Below are 18,800 nucleotides of genomic sequence, written 5' to 3' on the forward strand. Positions count from 1 at the left end.
ACTAGCTAGGCTAGCTAGATACACTAAAAGGCCTCAAATTTAGTGTCAGTTTTGAATGAGACTTTCTCCTAATGTGTTCATTAAAGAGACGTCAGGGATGTTATTTGCTTAATTTTTTATAACATTTAATAATCAATATGAATTTAAATGCATTTTGTGAATTTAGTTACATCATTCATTAGCAGCCTGCACGGTAGCATTAAGCTAACGTCACAGTGGCTGTAAACAGGTTAGGGGCCACGTGATATGTAAAACCTGAGACACATATTCTGAATATGCTCTGTTCTTGTATAAATCAATTCACCCAAAACTCAAATGATAGCAGCACTCCACATGTTTTCATTGGAAAGTGCTAAGTTCCAAAAAAAAAAGGGAAGCCATTTTCTAAAGCTCCAGCTGGAACATGTTTAGATGACCTGTTATGACCATGTCAAGTTGGAATGATAGTGGAATATTAGTGTGCATAGCCAAAGTCACGGTTCTGCTGTTTTAGAGCCGCTCGGCTACCGCAGCCGTCCCTGAGCCATTGTTTGGCTCAGTAAACAGTGTGAACTCAAAAGCACGACTCTGAAAACAGTTAAGGTAACAAGCGAGGTTTACTTGGCAAAAACAAGAAGGCAGATGTCTGTAGGCAGGCAGTCGGAGCAGGCAGCCTCACTGGAATGGGCCATAAACAAGATAAATAAGCAGACTGAAAACAAAAAGGCCAGGCAAGGGTCGAAAAACAAGGCAGGAGAACACTACAGGTCTGATTACATAACTGACGATACGAAGAGCTGGTGGAATGTGAAAAATACCCACAAATGTAGAACTCCCATAGACTGTTGCAGTAGAGCAAATGTAGGGAAACTGTCTGCTTGTACCGACGCCATCGATCCATCCGCCATATCGTTTATCATGTCGAGGGTCGTGAGGGCTGGAGTCAATACCAGCCGACACGAGGCCAGGGGCGGGGTTCATCCAGGAAGGGTCGCCGCTCCATCACGGCGCTAACTACCCTTCAACATTCACTTTCTGCTCTAGTCCCAATGGATTCATTTTACAACTTTGAAACATTCATTTGTTATGAACATAAATCCAACACCCTATTCTGCCTGACTGATCAGTTTAAATCCATTTCAGCCTTATTTTACGTCTTGCAGCACCATTAACTTATATTGCCTTTCAACAAAAAGAAATTGAAGACAAGAAGTTGGAGAAAATGAAATTCTGATTATGTCCAAGAATCCCTCCTCGTGTTGTACAAACAAGAAGAAAATGTAATCATTTCATTTCATATCATTTCCAGGGGATTCACTCCTCCATGGTAGATGAAGTACTAAACCTCAGCTGGCCACTACCTTGTGCCGGTTTCCTTCATAAGACAAAAATAACTATGAACTCACTGTGGTGGAAGTTTTTAAATTAGTTTTTTTTCTTTTATACATCTAGCAGACAATGACTTTAAAACAAATATTATCCTGCCTTCCGAGTTGGAATTCCAACCCAGAGATTTCCGACCTCTGGGATTTAATTGCAGTTGCTACGCAGGATAACCTGGAAACGCTGTCAGCTAGTTACTAAATACGTATATGAAAACACATAAACAGAAGCGCACATCCAAATGTGTGTTTAACTTTCAACAAGCATGTTTATTGATGACATTAAGTCAGATTTGGAGCTCTGGAATGATCTTCTGACCAGTATTTAGTGTGCGTTGCAGCACTGAAATCTCACCTTGTTTTTGATGACGTTTGTGTTTTAGTTTTATTCCCGTACACCCACACACTCACACACACAACAAACTCCCACAAATATGAATTTCAAATTAAAGCATGTATGTGGCGTCTTACTTTTCCCCAGCTGCCAGGTAATCCTCTGCATTAGTCTCAGCTGTTCCTTCCTCTTCTTCTCTCGGGGAATATTTTTCCTCTCAGTGACTCCTGAGATCCCAGTCTTCCAAACACCATGGACTCTCTCTCTCTCTCACACACACACACACACACACACACACACACACACACACACACACACAAAATATCCCAGATGCCACTTCACTGCCTAAAGGCAGCGATAACTCTGCCAAATTACAGTTTAACAGCCCCCCCGATACTAGTTGAAATTTTGGTGAGTGTATTTTCAGGCTTAGCATGACAAGAGTTGTTCTGAATCCACCGTACATCTGTGGTGCGTCGCTGAAGGAAACCTCTATGTTTCCATCAATTATTATAAACCTGACACTGTATCTCTGACTATTAAAGGGAATGATAGTTTCCAAACTTTCCTATGTCTACGCGATTGGTAATTTACTGGTCATCTGTCGGCCTCAAACGTTAGTCACTAAATTGAATCTTCTTCCGGTGACAGACCCAGGTAGTCCATCTCAGTATCTTTTTAGCATGGTTATCTTGGTCCCGATCAATAATTTTGACTCACAAATAGGAAAAAAAAGGTGAACGTACCAGAGTTCACGTAATCCCCAGGGGTGATTAAAAAAAACAACAACACACGGAGCCAGTTTATTGCTGGCTTTAGTAACGCTATGGCAAACACAGCTAACTAAACCATGCTACTGACACTCATTGACAGTGTGTAGGACTTCAGGGTCACACAGGCTCTGTATGTGTAACTGCAGTGCATTTACATATAAATGAACATCTACTACACTCAAGCCCTGACCACATGAGCTCCTACAATGCTCATTAAGCTAATCGATAACAGGTAAATCTTCTTGCATGTCACCATAGACTATATAGAGCCAAAGACTGTGGCGACGTTCCTGTGCGGGCAATTGTCAGCGACTTGTCACTGTGTTCAATTATCCATCTTTTGCCAGGACTCTAAGTTGCACGCAGCCAAGCTACCGACTTCTGCTTAACCCTCTGCTCACTTTAATGTGGATGAGTAATTTAATCAATTGGCTGCTCCAGAGTTTCCAAATAGTATCAGTCCAAGTGGATCAAGTTTTGATTTTGAAACAAGTGATTTTGCAATGGTTTTCTGACATTCAAGACAAATTAACCATTTTTATTTAAGAATAATGAGGGTGTCAACTACTGACATGCTAGCCACCTTTGGACCCTTAATTTTATGGTTCTTCTAGACATTCCAAATGCTATCAAGCCAAATGGCCCAACTTCTGATCTCATTTCACAGTGGTTCTGTTGCACACAACATCTGTCCAGTTTTACAGCTGCAACAGAAACATGGAATAAGCTGCTGCTACATTGACTACCTCTGCTTAGCCCTTGGCTATCTTGAGTGGTGGCTGAATAATTTATACCATATTGCTCTCAGAGACTTTACATATTTTGTTGAACCAAATGGACAAAACTCTGATACTGAAACAAATTTGGGTACCGTGGTTGTGTGACACTCAAAACAATTTATCTATCATTGTACAGCTTAAACAGAGACAACCACATCGGCTAACGGTGGAGCCTATGAAGTAAGGAGAGGGAAGTGCAGCACTGCAGCTTTAACGTGTTTCATTTCTCTGAAATGAGCACACTGTAGATAAGGTTTGAATGTCTGCGCATGTTTGAAAAAGGAAGCAATGCATTCTCAGTCATATCAAGCAATGTGTGATGTCTCTCCCTCGCCTGGCAAACCATCATGTTTACAGATTTATAGCCCGAAGCAGTGAGGCTGAGTTGTGAACATTTGCTGCTGGAGCTGTGGCAGCTGCCAGCATTTGCACTGACACATTGATTGTGAGAGAAAGAGGATAAAAGGGATAAAGAATATATTTACGGACACTGTCTAGGTGCAATGAGACAGACTTCAACACCTCGGTCAGTCGCTGAGTCAGTCATCGTTTTCCTCTGAGGCAGAGCGGTATGTCCCATTCACAGCCACTGTAGGTGGCTTAACTCCCATAACACGGTGTGATATTTCCTCTTTTATCTACCCAAACACGGCTGAGAAGTGAAAAGAGAAGACACAAAGTAGTCATCTGGACATCAAGGGGATTGGCTATTGTGAGGAGAAGAACACATTAAGCTAATGGATGAAGCCAGTGGACCACTCTTCAACCCCCACAGCCTTCAAACTCCATCTACTGTACAACCTCTGCGCACTAATGTGTCATGCATCCAAGGCATGCTGGGCGATTGCTCTCTCTTTCCTAAGAGATACTATGGGATGGTTTTTATGAGTGCATTTTGGATTTTAGTGTACAGAAGGATCTTCAGTCTGAGGTCAGAGAAATGTTCGTACCAGAAGCAGGAGCTGAGACACAGAAAAGCACGTGTCCTCGTCAAGTAATGTTGTCAGGAAATATGTTGGAATGTATGTAGAGGAGAATATTGTAAAATAAAAAGGCACTTTGTCAAACCATTATGTAGGTCTGTGTGTGCAACCTTTTAAAATGTAATACTGCTAAAGATGGCAGCTGTAGACAGGAGTCCGATGATTTGGATTCCACTGAGATCTTATCAAAACCAACCAGCTGAAATGGGTTTTCTCCGGGGATCGGCTGGCATCTCCCGTAGGGACAGGGTGAAACACTCTGTTATCCGTGAGGGACTCACTGCTGTTCATTTGTGTCAGAAGGAGTTGAGGTGGTTAGAGCATCTAGTAAGGAGGCCACCGAGACGTCTCCCCAGGGTGGTGTTCTGGGCATGTCCACGCTGGTGTAAATGTGACCAGTGGGGAGTGCGGTGAAGTGAGTAAACCTCACTCTCCAAAACCCCAAGATCCAAACAGGTGATGAACATGGTGATGATGCCCATGGTGTTTGCCTCCTTACTTGCATGTCACCCTCCCGTGCCAATGGTGAAGGGTTCAAATCCACTGGTGGGTGGTACTTACTCAATGCACATTGCAATTGCTTGGGAAAGCCTCAGGACCCCCCCAGTCAGAGCTGTCTGATGTGGTCCAGGAAAGGGAAATCAGGAGCTCCCTGCTGGAACTGCCTCAGTTGGATAAATGATTGAAGTAAATGGAACAAATAAAGTAAGCAATTGTTTTTGTTTACTTCTGTTGTTGCTGTTGGGTTCGAGGACAGCCATTCTCGTGTCGGATGAGCTATTTAAATTGGAAAGTAAGAGTAAAGCACGCATACTACCAACTGCGTGTCCTGAAGATTATGACTACCTACCTGATACATCCCCACTTCAGTAAATCTGAAATATCACCATTTCTCCAGGGATACTTTCAACAAACCGTGTTGCCATACATGTCTCGTGATATTTATTTTTTGTTTCATTTTGGTAACTGGGCTGTGTCCTTGTCAACAAATGTGGAAATGTTATTATTATTCAATGAGATCATCCGAAAGACACATTTGCTTTGATTCACAACTTTTTGAAACATTCAGTAATTTGTTTTAGTGTTCTGTTAATTACCGAAGTTAAGCAGCCACTCTGAGACTTGAGTCCGTTGCTCCAACTTTGGCTTCGGTTGGTCTTGTTTGCTATGCAGTGTTCAGGGGGCACAAGGGGCGACAACAACCCCATCAAAATCATACTCTTGAACATCAGAAGCAGAAACATGAGCTGTTTCCACAACTTTAGTGCGGTTTTCTCATCACGCCATGTGGGGGGCAGTATCTGAAAGTTCAGCGTTACAGGAGGTAGGTTGGTGGAACTCTGGTAAAACGTGCAACTGCTGGCTGCGTCTTTCTCTGATTCAGAGAAGTGAAGGAGAAGAATGCTGGCCCCAACCACCCCGTCTTTACACAGCAGACTATCTCCTCGTACAGTGTGAGCTGGAATTTCTTAAATTGTTCATTGTGTGCCCAGTTTAATGTGTGGTAATGAGATTCAGATTGGCCAATAGCAGGATGGACAACTCATCACAATCTTTGCCCCAAGAGCTGCTGATTAAACAATGGCACAGAATTTCTAGTTAATGAAAAGCAAACGACGACTATGACGTGAGTGTCACGGCTGTTTGGACTCGACCAGTTGGCCAGCGAATACTCTCTGACACAGCATTCTGAATTGATGAGGATGTTCATCATTTTTTCATTAGCATAGAGAAGACTCGTATATCCAAAGGTCTGACGTGAGTAACGACCAAAGTCACAATTAGACAGAATCAGCAGAGAGAGAGCTGCTTTTGTTGCCCAGAGAGATTAAAGCCTGGCATGTCTTTTGTCAACCATCCAGTTCCACTTTCCCTGTCCAGCTGGCATGATACTCCCTGTCAGGGTTGTTAGTTTTTAGAGTGAAATACTACTGAACACTTTACATTAAAGTGTCAAAGGTTACAAGGCAGTGAACCATGAGAAATTCTTTATCTTATTGCCCACTGGTGAAAAGGACTTGGTTGACAAGAAAATGTGTACTTACCCAGTCACTTATTTCCTTCGACCTCCTTTAAGTGCTCTTATCGGTAGAGCTGATCTTACCCTCGGGGGACTATAATCATAATTAAGTCTGTGCATCGGGGAATGGGGCCAGCATGGCCAGGAGCAGCCTGTCACATTTATATTACCGCCGCAGCCGGAGGCAGCCAACAGACAACATGCTCACCTCAGCCATCGATATAGTTAGAGAGATTTAAAACAGTAAAGAGAGGAAGATAAAAACCCTGGTGGAGGGATTTCCCTCAGTCAGGCTCCGTAACAAATATCTGTCCGAAACTGAAAAAAAACGGCTTTTTTTACTCATATATTTGATCATTTGATAGCTAATGCTGCTCGTGTAATTTCATTATTGGTATTTTGAGCTGCAAATATGATTTTAACCTAGCCTTTATTAAAATTTGGTATTTAACAAGGCAAAAGTCAACAAAACAACAAAACATATTGAATTAATAACTTTTTGCTTATTTGCCTTCATCCCAGAAGCCAGATAAGAAGATAGAAGACAAATACCCTTCTCCCTCTGTGAGCGTATAGGGAAGCTAGAGACAGTCTGAATGCTACTTAGCTTAGTGCAATGAATCGTAGCTGGTGGGCAGGTTAATGCTACGGGCGGCATGGCTCAGGGGTAGAATTGCCGTCTAGCAACCGAAGGGTTGCTGGTTCGATCCCCGACCCCGGTGACCATGTCGAAGTGTCCTTGAGCAAGATACTGAACCCATAATTGCTCCTGATGAGTAGGTTGGCGCCTTGCATGGTAGCCTCCACCATCAGTGTGTGTGTGTGAATGGGTGAATGAGACGATACTGTAAAGCGCTTTGAGTGCCGTAAAGGTAGAAAAGCGCTTTATAAAATTGAGTCCATTTAGCTGGTGGGCAGGTTAGCAGTCTTCTGTCAACAAAAGTTATTAAATACACTTTTGCACCACAAGAAGAGCGACTGCTGCTACGAATCATGGCTGACTTTGTAAGGGCAGATGAGGAGGTTTACTTCTGGACAAACAAGAGTTTGAACCCGATGGATTTGACGGCTTGATTTGACGACAGAGGCATGCTAACGCTTCTTATGCTTTACCATCATTTGTGCTAAGCTAAGTAGCGGTGAGCTGGCTCCTGGGGGTCTCAGCTATCTGATGCAGCACAGGGGAGAGAAGAGCATGGACCTTCTTGTCTGGCTCTGGTGAAGATGACAAATATGCATAAGTCCCCCAAACTTGTTGTGCTCTGTTAATCCCCAGCAATATTTTCAAAACGAAGTGTCGTTGTGCCCAGTAGACCTCAGATTTCACACATCCCAAAACATTATTCAACATATTTTTCTTTTTTGAGGTGACACATTTGTAGAACTGAAGTAAGTGACATTAAGCTTCGGTGGGAATTTCCAAAACAGACATCGGAGTTTTACCTGCTGGTGGAGGGAAGCAAAGCTAAATATATAAAGGAGTACATCCTTTTTATCCATTTAGTTTCGTGGACACCAATGGTGGATCACGATTCTAGAAGCATTTTAAGTAGATCTTTCACACTTGAAGTGCATTACCCCCAAAACCCAATTTCTTAGTACCTTTTCGTTCCATAATTAATGCTGACGAAAATACCCACGCGCTGCACCGGACCAGAGGTAAACGAAGCTCTCATCACATCTGGGTTAAAAATGCAGAAACTGGTGCAGTGATGGGTGAGCAGCTTTCATATGGTGGATCAAATGATGATGAAATAAACTCCCAATGAGAGGTTTTTCAAAATATAAATGCATGCCTTATTCCTGTCTTTCCGATGTCGGACCAGCGGAACTCCTAACCTGAGAAACAGTGCTCTGCTATGGAACGTGGTCGTGGTTTGAGTGGTCAAATGGGCCTCCACCCTAAAGATGCTGTAAACACATTACATACTTTTGGATATTTGTTTTCTGGTTGCAGTCCAATCAGTCCCTCAAGTAAGACGTCACAGGTAAAGGGGATAAACATCACTCGGCCGCTAGCTGGAAACAGGAGTATGAGTTCGATGTAAAGAGTGAACTATAGATGGTGTGATGCTTCATTGGAGTGAACCGCTTTAAAACCTTTTTGAGAATGTTCATTGCTTTCATGAACGCACTATTTAAGTGTGAAGTACAAGCATTCAGTCAATATACATGCAGTTAAAATTCAGTAAATCAATGCATTCTATTTATGCTTTCCTGTGACAGTTTAATCATATTGGAAAATCTTATCAATGCACTTTGACAATTCATGATTTTTTAATCCAGGGGGCAGCATGGCTCAGAGGTAGAGTGGCCGTCTAGCAACCAAAGGGTCGCTGGTTTGATCCTCACTTCCCCCAGCGACCATGTCCAAGTACCCTTGAGCAAGATGCTGATCCCCCAATTGCTCCTGACGGCCCTGCGATGGACTGGTGACCCGTCCAGGGTGAACCCCGCCTCTCACCCAATGTCAGCTGGGATGGAATGGACAGATGGATAGATTTTTTAATCCATATCTAAATATCTTTGCCTAGCAACAACAACGAATGTGGTATTACCACAATACTTTGATTAATTGTCCCCCGTACATATCGATATTGACGATATTTTTGTTGTGCTTTTTTCTGTTCTTTTGAAAAACAAATCGGGTTGTGGAAATTTGATGTGGTTTGCCCAACTGGTGTAGCAGGCTAAGATGGCGATGTGCGAAAAGAAGCTGAAGCAAATCAGGTAGCATGTGTGCGTCGTATGGAGGAACATCACACTTTTCATGAATCCCCCATAGTCCTTATTTTCTCTTATTGTTTTGTGTGAGAACAAATACGACATGATATTAGAAAACCAATTTATTCCCAGTTATGTTCTGATTTCCTGGCCTGTTCCATAGCAGTCTGACATTTCCCCGAAGAACCAAAACAGATCTACTGGGTTTACATTTGCCAGGAAACACAACTCCGAACAAATGCTAATGGTGCTGTGTGTAATGTCTACAGTGAGTCTGAGTGTATTTTGTTCAGAATTTGAATTTTCAGCGTGTCAGTGTTTTGTTTACAGCTTCACACCACCTCCCAAGTGCCCCCCCCCCTCCCACTCCCCCCAAAAAAGGAAGATTAAAGGCAGCAAGAGACATACACTGTGCTCAGTGGATGGAAGGGGAGCCACACAGGCTGTTGGGAGGTGAATTGTGAAGGCCGAATATAATTGCAGCAAACAGAGGTATAAAAAATTTCATTTCCTTTTGTCAGACAAGATATTGCAGTTCTGTTAGGATTGATGACTTCTTTTGAAATACAATTTTCCTTCAGCTTTGCTGCGAACCAAACACAAAAATTTTATGGCTTTTGCTTCTCTGTTTTTGAAGAAGTGCAAAAAAAAAAAAAAGAAAAGATGGTAAAGAACGTTTCTATAGCCGTACTTTATTTTTGGGAGTTTTATTCAGTCTGTCTAACCCCTCAATTCTGGATGCGGGCAGATTTCTCAGAGCTTGCGGGCATAGAGGGTGACAGATTACACAAAGCAGCAATAAAGCAGGTTTAATAAAAAAATCAAATTGAACTTTCAGGATGAAGAAAGATGAACGGTCCACAGCTATACGGACCCCAACCTCGGTGGATGAAGGAAGGCTCCATCTATGCCTGCTGGCAGTTTCAAACTATATTAAAGATTATTAAATAAGTTGAAAAGGCCTTTACTGGAGATATGCCAAGTCAATCTTCACTCCATGATAAATTTGTATTCTAATGCATAAACAGAGATATATCTGCTTAACTTTTGTCCCCAAAGCTTGAGGACAAAAACAAGGAAATAACGACAGTATTTACTTTTTCTGTAATGCCATCCAGTGAACCGTCCAGTGATCCAGGCCAGACAGGGACACAATGAGGAACAACATCCATCTAAAATCAAATTCGAGACGTAATCCACATTACGGGTGACTCGCCCAGGGAGCACTCACGCTGATCAAATAAACCCCTGCATCTTCTGCATAGGACTTGATATGCCCTTCTATTTATAATCCTCCCTCTTAACCTTTTGACCGTCGTGTGTCCACGGTGGCAACTGCCAGAGCAACTTTGCCCGAGAAACAAGACATCCATAACAGTGCATCTGCAATAAGTGGCAGTCCATTTCCTCTCACATTAGGGCCCCGGCCGAAAGGGGAAATGTTTTTTCCGTCTCTCATTGTGCACAACAGCCCATCCATCTTTCATCTAACCAGGGACTTAATCAATTATGCATGCAAGCCAAGAACGCCTTTCTTATCCAAGTACAAGAGCATCGCCACTCATACAGCCAAGCACCAAGGTATTCAAGTAGTGTCGTCTTCATGCTTTATTTCACCGCTGCAAGTGACCAAACCCTCACCTCTAATGTTTCATGAGTACATGCAAATTTATTGAGGGGGGGTTAAAACCTGCATCCTTCAAAGCCACGCTCACTGAGGCTGAAAAGCTTGTTAGATGTTAAAAGCCTTGAAACACATTTTCTAAATCAGCTCTCTGTCAGTCAGACACAATTAAACCACCCACTCTGTCTGGATGGAGCAGGGTAAGGGCCAATTCTGACTGTTGAAGTCGTAGTTACATGTGATTTGGAACCACATTAGTAAACACCCGCATGCTTCGCCCATGTTACATTTAGATGGTCCAGGCTTCTCCTGGAAAAATGTGTCAAAGTTTCCTTGAGAAAAATACTGAACATGATTGGGCCACTGTTGCCTCGTGTCTCCTATCATTCTGTGTGTGTGTGTGTGTGTGTGTGTGTGTGTGTGTGTGTGTGTGTGCGCAGTCCATTTCCCATTTGTGGTGTTGTTATTGTCCATCCAGCCATGCTCCATATGGCCTACTCTGTGCAGGATTGTGGGGAGCTGGAACCTCTTCCATCTAAATGACCCTTCTCCCTGAGTTACTGTTGCTAAGTCCATCACGCTTTCAGAACAAGCATAGCTTTCCCATCGTCACCAACTGCACTCCCTGGAGAAACATTGTCTAAGTTGCAGTTTCAGCAAACAGAAGGGTCTGCAATATTCATTTGAAGGACATATACAGGATGTCTAACCAACTCAGCAAAGAAATCACGTTACAAGTAGAAGCCGTCAGGTCACAGAGCAAAAGTGAACCAGAGACAGAGGACAATGACATTTAGGAGCTTGGTTACCGTCACTAGAAGGTAAGCTAGCGTTAGCTAACTAGCATAGCATTAGTAGCTTATAGAGTACGAACATTGACAAAATATCAGCAGTGTCAAACCAGACCTCCATAAAAGTAGGGATTTACATTCGGTAGCGTTATCCACCGCTGACGCTTTTCAGGGATTGATCTGAGTTTTGCAAAGAGAAAAAAAAAACCTACATGTCCTTCCAGCCTCTCTGGGTACAAGGTTTAACATTAGCTAGCTAAAAGTCACTTTTCTGATTCAGCTGTTGACAAGGTTCTCAAAGCTCTGAGAAGTTCTGCGAAGGTCCCGTGAGGGACTTGGAGTAGAAGCACTGCTCCTTTGTGACGAAAGGAGCCAGTTGAGGTGGTTCAGGCATCTAGACTGGATGCCACATTTAGAACAGGTAAGCCAGTGTGTGGGGCCCCCTGGGATAGGAAGAACTTCCTACCGGGGGTGATGGATGGGGCAAATTGGGTCGAGTTCTTTTTCAGCTTATATTTTTATTTAATATGATTGCCTTTAACGCCATGAATTTTTAGATTCCTCATTTTAAAAATATACCATGTCCTAGTTGAAAGTGCATACTCTGTTACAAGGACTCTGCGTGGAGCTCCAGTGAGCCGGCGTGCTGAATCTGTGACTGCTGTTTGTTGTTTGTAGCTTTGCAGTTGTAGCACGAGATCTTTTACTCATGAACATATCCAGGGATTTGGGGAGGCAGCTGTACTGTAATTATGCAGGATATGCAGAGGAAACTAATTAGATCATTGCGAAGCAGCGTTTCGCCTGCAGCTGTCCGTTTTTAATCAATATTTCTAAAGGTCTTTGTCATTTCTCTCCTTCTCCATCCGTGCTGGACTCCAATTTTATTATTATTTATGCATGATAATTCGAGTGTTAATTCTGCTTTTTTGTGTTTCGCCAGTGGATTTAACACAGTCTCCACAAATTTGAGAGTAGGAAAAAGAACGGTAAACTGAATTTCAGCCGCCAGGAAAATAGAAGAAGTTGTTTTCTGTGTTTTTCTGACGACATGCTGTCTGCCACGATCTTCTCCCATTAGGTTTATCTCAAAAACAAGGATTCCATTACAGGGTCCTATCAAATATTAAATTGTTCTAAAATGCTGTGTTGGGCTACTGCCATGGAAATATGGACTGTCATTTGTACTCAAAACATTACTTCTAATTTCTGGATGATTGTCTGCCGGCAATGAGGCTCGGAGGTTGTTCTTATGCAGCTAATGGCTTTTCCTTTCATTACCGTCTTCCTCTGAGTGCACAGAAATTAACCTCCATATCTGACAGGATGAGGATGTCAGGTATGCAGGGGATTTTTAGTGTTTCTCTAAACAAAACTAAGAAGAAAAACAAAGCCTCTCTGGAAAGTTTTAGGTTCTATTCATAGTTGGTGAACTTGAGTCTGGCCATCGTCTCTCAGATGTTTCCGTGTTTGTCACCTCATGTCTAATTAATGAACCTGCCAGATCCTTTCAGAGGTCTTTGCAGCACAAGCAGGTTACCCTGGTAGCCACACACCTCCACGTGCACAACACGCTAGATAAAAAAGCTCTTCCTCTTCACTCTTGATGGGAATGTTGGAGATTTAGGAAATGAAAAAAAGAAGAAGAATTAAAGTCAAGGGTAAAGGCGGTTAATGAAAGCAGACATGATAGCAAACGAATGGACGTTTTCTTGTCTCGAAAGACACACTGAATGATAGCCGATAAACGTTGACCGCGCCTTAAAGCGGTGCAGGAGTGAGTCTCAAAACCCGAATGCTAGTTAACACTGTTGAATGGCATTCTATCATCTCAACCTCATCGTGGTTTTCAATGGTTTGGGGGTTTTTTTTGGGGCTAAATTCTCTAAACAAATATTGTTGGGTTAACACTTGCTTAAGATATTTTAGGTTTTCACGTATGTTTCTAACAGGAGTTGCTAACAAGTGGCTAAACAAGGTAATCAGACATAACCGGAATAATTATGCCATGATTACGTCAATCAAAGCCTGCTTTTTCATTCAGGTTTTTTTTTTTTTTTTCTCACTCCCATAAGGTTACTTTGATTGTATGAGATGATAGATTAACAATCGTAACTGGCAACCAGCGCATCCCTTTACCTCCTCAGCCCGATGAAGGTGCTCCTAAGACAGTCTGGTGCTGCACTGCTGACCCCTGGAGAACCACAACATCCCTCTGTCTGCAGCAACTTCCAGTTTCCAGAGCTTTTGCTCCCCTTGACGTTGGACCTAGACATGTACTAGAAGTGCCCTTAGATACACAGATGACTAGAATATCCCTTCAGTTGCGGGTAAAGAGTTAAGTACGACTGCAACGATGACAGAAGAGGCCCAAGGTAGTGCAAAGTTAGATGTTCTGACGTGAAGTCATGCATCGGCGGAGTGGTAAATTTATGAATAACGTTAGAATTGCATTTTGAGCTCATTAGTAAATATTACGCTGCTGAACTAAATGTAAAAGTCTCAAACTTTTCTTTGCAGCAGAGATCATTTTGGTCAGTGATTGTGTTGGTTTTTGGTCAAAGGGAACAAGTGACGCGGCACGGTGGTGCAGTGGTCAGCACTGTGGCCTCACAGCAAGAAGGTTCCAGGTTTGAGTCCCGGCTCCATCACAGGATCTTTCTGTGTGAGACTCCATGTTCTCCCTGTTCCTGTGTGGGTTCTCTCTGGTACTCCAGCTTCCTCCCACAGTCCAAAGACATCAAGAGAGGACGAGGCTGATTGATACTCTAAATTGACTGTAGGTGTGAGTGTGAGTGTGAATGGTTGTCTGTCTGTATGAGTTGGCCCTGAGATGGACTAGTGACCCTTCTGAAAGCTGCTGGGATAGGCTCCAGTCCCCCCGCGACCCTTAAAAGGATAAGCGGAAGAAAATGGATGGATGGGAACAAGTGACAATGCTAGCAATTTCATGTCTAGTGTTCTGTTGTTGAGGCTAAAATTTTCCCCCCTAATACCCCCCCTCAACCCCCCATCGGCTCAGCTGTCGGATGTTTTACATCATGTTTCCTCGGCTGTTTCTCTGCTCTTGAATCTAATTAGTGACACTATTGTATCAAAAAGCTTTTGGTCTTTCACAACTTCAAGCAAATTGAAAGTTTCAGATTTGACCTTCTATGCAAATTTAGGTCGACTCCAGACTTAAAAAGAGAATGATTAAGCGCAAATGTTTATCTAAGCCTTCAGGGGTAAAAATACTAGGAGTGGAAATGTGTTTGATGCGACTGTTATAACTCCCCTTTCTACCTTCACTTTAGTTTGCCTGAGTGTATGTCAGAATGAGGAGTAAGAAAATATAATTTCAATAAAAGATATGGACGTGGCTGTTTTTCATGGTTGGTGCCTGTTGAGACTTTTACCACGAACCTTTTGATGATTAGAATGAAAGACTAGCGGCTTCGATGTGCAATTTTTAGTCACACATTAGAAAATGTTGATGGAAATGAGAAAAAAAATTCTGCAAAAAGTTTTTTTTGTGTGCCTTTCTTCAAAAAAAAAAAAAAAAAAAAAAAAGAACAAATGCAAATAAGGTCTTGAATCGTCTTCACGGATATTCCCAAACTTTGCCTGCTTCTCCAGGAAGCAGCAACATGTCCAATACGAGCTGCCATCGAGGAAGCATTTCAACTTGTCTAATCTCTAAAAAGAGATTCTGCTTGTAAATACAGAATCTCTGGCCAAAGGCGCAGATTTCAGGATTGGGAAGCTTCTGGTTTTCATTTAAGAAGCATTAACCAATCGCGTTTGAGCGGAACTTGGTTAGGTCTAGAGAAGTATTGGCAAGAATACAAGGTTAGAAAAATGACTGTTGCAATCATTTTTTGTTGTTGCAATGCTCGTATTTGTTGTCTTTCAACTCCGTGCAAACGTCTCGAGTTGCTCGACCGACTGTGAACAACGAGCGGCGGACACAGCCAGGAAGTCTTGGATCTTATAACTGCTGGCTACACCAAAAATCTCGAAATAAAGTTGTCAGACAAATCCGATCTCCTCTGTTACGGCTGCAGCCATCGGCAACTCTACCTTTGTTGCGTAGATCAAACAATGGATGCCGTTTACCTCAGTCTGAGCCAGAGCCGGTCAACACGCACCCGTGCCTGCTGCAGCGTGACTTACCTGGAATTCAATCAAACTCTTTTTTCCCATTACAGACAAATTCCTGATGTCTTTTCTTTTAAGCTCCAGAATGTGGAGGAAGGTCTTCAGTCAAGTGATTTTTAAGCAAACAGCCAGCTGGTTTGATTTATTTCAATCAAAAAAGTACAGTAAATACTAATAGTTGATTAATGTTATCACATTGTATGTTTAGATTTTCGAAGACGTCTCGTTTTGATTGGCAAAGATTTGTTGAATTATGGTGGCTGAAAGAGATTGTCCTCAGGAATGAACAGCGTATGGAACATGAGCATAAAGTGCTGTCGTATGTGACCATAATAACATCTTTGAGTCTGGTGTGCATCAGTCCAGGCGTGCACTCTGTCCTAAATTCAGTCTTTTTAATGTATTCATCTCTATTTATACATGAGCGTAATTGTTTCTGACACTTGACTGCCCGAGGGAAACTTATCTTCTTAAGTCTCAACCTTGATCTTCAGTAGAAAGTAACCAAAATAGATCACACATCTCTCTGCCAAATTAATGTATTGAGAAGTGCAAAAATATAGACATGAGGGATTATTAGTCACTAAATGTATTATTCTGTCTGCATGCTTTAGGACAGATCAATTTAATTAGAGAGGAAAGCTTTGTCTATCCTGAGCTTCAAACATAAGTTTGAATAATGTAAACTCAGCATGGAAAAGAATTACATTTATTTTATTGCGAAGGTTCAAGCGAGCTGAATACACACAGACTTCCTGTAGCTTCGTCTGAAATCAGAAGTCTGTCGTGTTTTGTAAATTTGCAGCACATTTGACCTCAGCCAAGGTTGTGACACCGATGCTAGTTTGTTTGTTTATAACTCTGAAAGCTTTGCAAGTGTGATAGAACGTAGGTTGTCGAACAATCCATCCATCCAGGTTACCAGTCCATCACAGGACCAACACATAGAGACAGACTCGAACAATCCCTTCATCATTGATCCAAAATTGGCTCTGATGACATAATTTTGCCTGGGTAGAGCTGTGCTCTCTACTGCCCTCTGGTGTGTAGCTCTTATTCACTCCATGTTGGAGTGGACTCCTGGAACACCGAACAATCGAATCCATCAATAAGCCAGAAATGATGACACCTTTAGTTACATCCAGGAGTTCAAACTGTCAGAAACTCTGTTTGGCCCTTCCTTTCTTGGGTCTTAATGGATGTTTGTGGTCCGTAATGTCTTGGTGTGGTTTCTCGGGAGTAATGAGTTTTGTCAGATCTGGGACGAATGCGTCAGATTGAGTGGGGGGGGGGGGGGGGAACAACAGATCATTAATCATCATCAAACACTGGAGAAATGACCATGTTACATGCATATTTTAAATTTGATTAAGGAAATGCCAAGGCCGCCCAACGAAGAGGTAAACAGCCCTCAGTCTGTCAGAGCAGATTCCTCTGATTTACCTTGATGAGGAGGAGAGGGGACACTGCTTTGACAAAGTCTTGGAATTAATGGACGGCCGGCGCGGCCTCACTCGTCCGGTAGCATCTGGAGACCATCACACCCACTGTGTTGTGTCAGTAGGTGCGCCACATGTCGCTGACAGAGCTCCACAATGTGACAAAGAACAGCCCGAAGAGAGGCAGTGCTTGCAGATCACTCAGCGTCTTTCATCCCTGCTTTGTCATTCTGTTCTGTGGTGATGGACAGGCGGATAAGAGATTAGCGTTTAGCAGGAGTCTATCGGATTCCAACATAGAGATGGAAATCCAATTTCCACATCGTATGGCGTAGGGGTGTGAGAGGTTGGTACAAGCGAGAGGGAAGGAATCTTAAAGGGAGCACACACACGTTTATAGCAATAAATCACGGAGTAAACAGGTTGAGCAGGTTCTGAAATGATGGTTTGAGCATGTTCTATAATAATGGTGATGTGGTATCCTGGCGCCCAGGTAGCTGGGTTGGTTCCCCGTGTTACCTCCAGCTCGGTTGAGTGTCGGCACAGACACCGTTGGAAGGAAGCTAGAAGCTGGATCAGGGTGCTCGTCCTGCTGGCTGCATGAGGGGTCAGGGTGCTGGTCTGGCGGGGGGGGGGGTCTTCCCTCCCATGCGCTACGTCCTCTCTGGAGAAACTCCGTGCTGTCAGGTGGAAGTATGACTGCTCATTTGACGGTGGAAGCAAAAGTAGTCCGTGGTGGTCCCCAGAGTGTGTGTGTGTGTGTGTGTGTGTGTGTGTGTGCGTGTGTGCCCGGCCCCTGCGGGCCGTATCCAAACCTCGCCGGTGTTTGTGATCGGTAGCTTTGAGAGTACTAGCTGTAGTGAAGTGTACTGTGTACAGTTGTTGAATACAATTGGAAAAGTTGCAGGTGATAGCAGGAGAGTATTATTCACAAATTCCTCCCTCTCAGGTGTCAAGGTCCTTATCTCTCGTGTTGATGAGCTTCACACAAAGCAGCTTCACAATGCTCTCTTTTATTGCCTTACTGCCTGGCAACAGTGCTGGCGTCAACAGGTTTTTAGTTTTTCAGCTCTGCAGAATTTAATTAATGGCTTTAGGAGGCTGTTGATGGCAACAGTAAGGACAGAACATTTCCAAATGAAAATAGTACCTTAAGGCTTTATAAAACGTGATACAGTAGAGGGTATGAAATATGGGAAAATCATTAAACAATTGTGTTTCCACTTATAGTTTGATAGTAATCTTACTTCCCCTCATTCACAGTGTTCAGATGCAGCGCTGAGTCATCTGTCCCTTAATCTGATCAAGCTGGAGCAGCCAACAGATCAGATTTTCATCCACGGCCAAAAACCCTCCAGTCAGACTCTTTTTAAAAAGCAGAATAAATGATTAGATGATGTGATGTACCAGGTTCTTTATTATTGCTCGCCAAAGTAAAGTGACTGTGCTCTGATTATTTTGAAGCTGGAGTACCAGAGAGAACCCACACAGGAACAGGGAGAACATGGAGACTCCACACAGAAAGATCCTGTGATGGAGCCGGGGCTCAAACCTGGAACCTTCTTGCTGTGAGGCCACAGTGCTGACCACTGCACCACCGTGCCGCCCATTAATGTAGGTTAAAAAGTCAATTTGGGTTTTAAATAACGAATAAAGATATTTTTCATGCATATTCAGCGTTAATCAGATGATAATTGAATAATTAAGACAGGGGCACAGGATAAAACAGGGAACATTTAAATGACACTGAGAATATTGAAAATGTTGAGACAGTATTATGGGATGCACAAGAACATAACAGCTCATCCCCAATATCCACGCAAGTGACCAAA

The sequence above is a fragment of the Aulostomus chinensis genome, chromosome 19 (genome assembly GCF_037954235.1).
Source record: "Aulostomus chinensis isolate RoL2024-O1b breed Wild chromosome 19, RoL_Achi_v1.0, whole genome shotgun sequence".
NCBI lineage: Eukaryota > Metazoa > Chordata > Actinopteri > Syngnathiformes > Aulostomidae > Aulostomus > Aulostomus chinensis.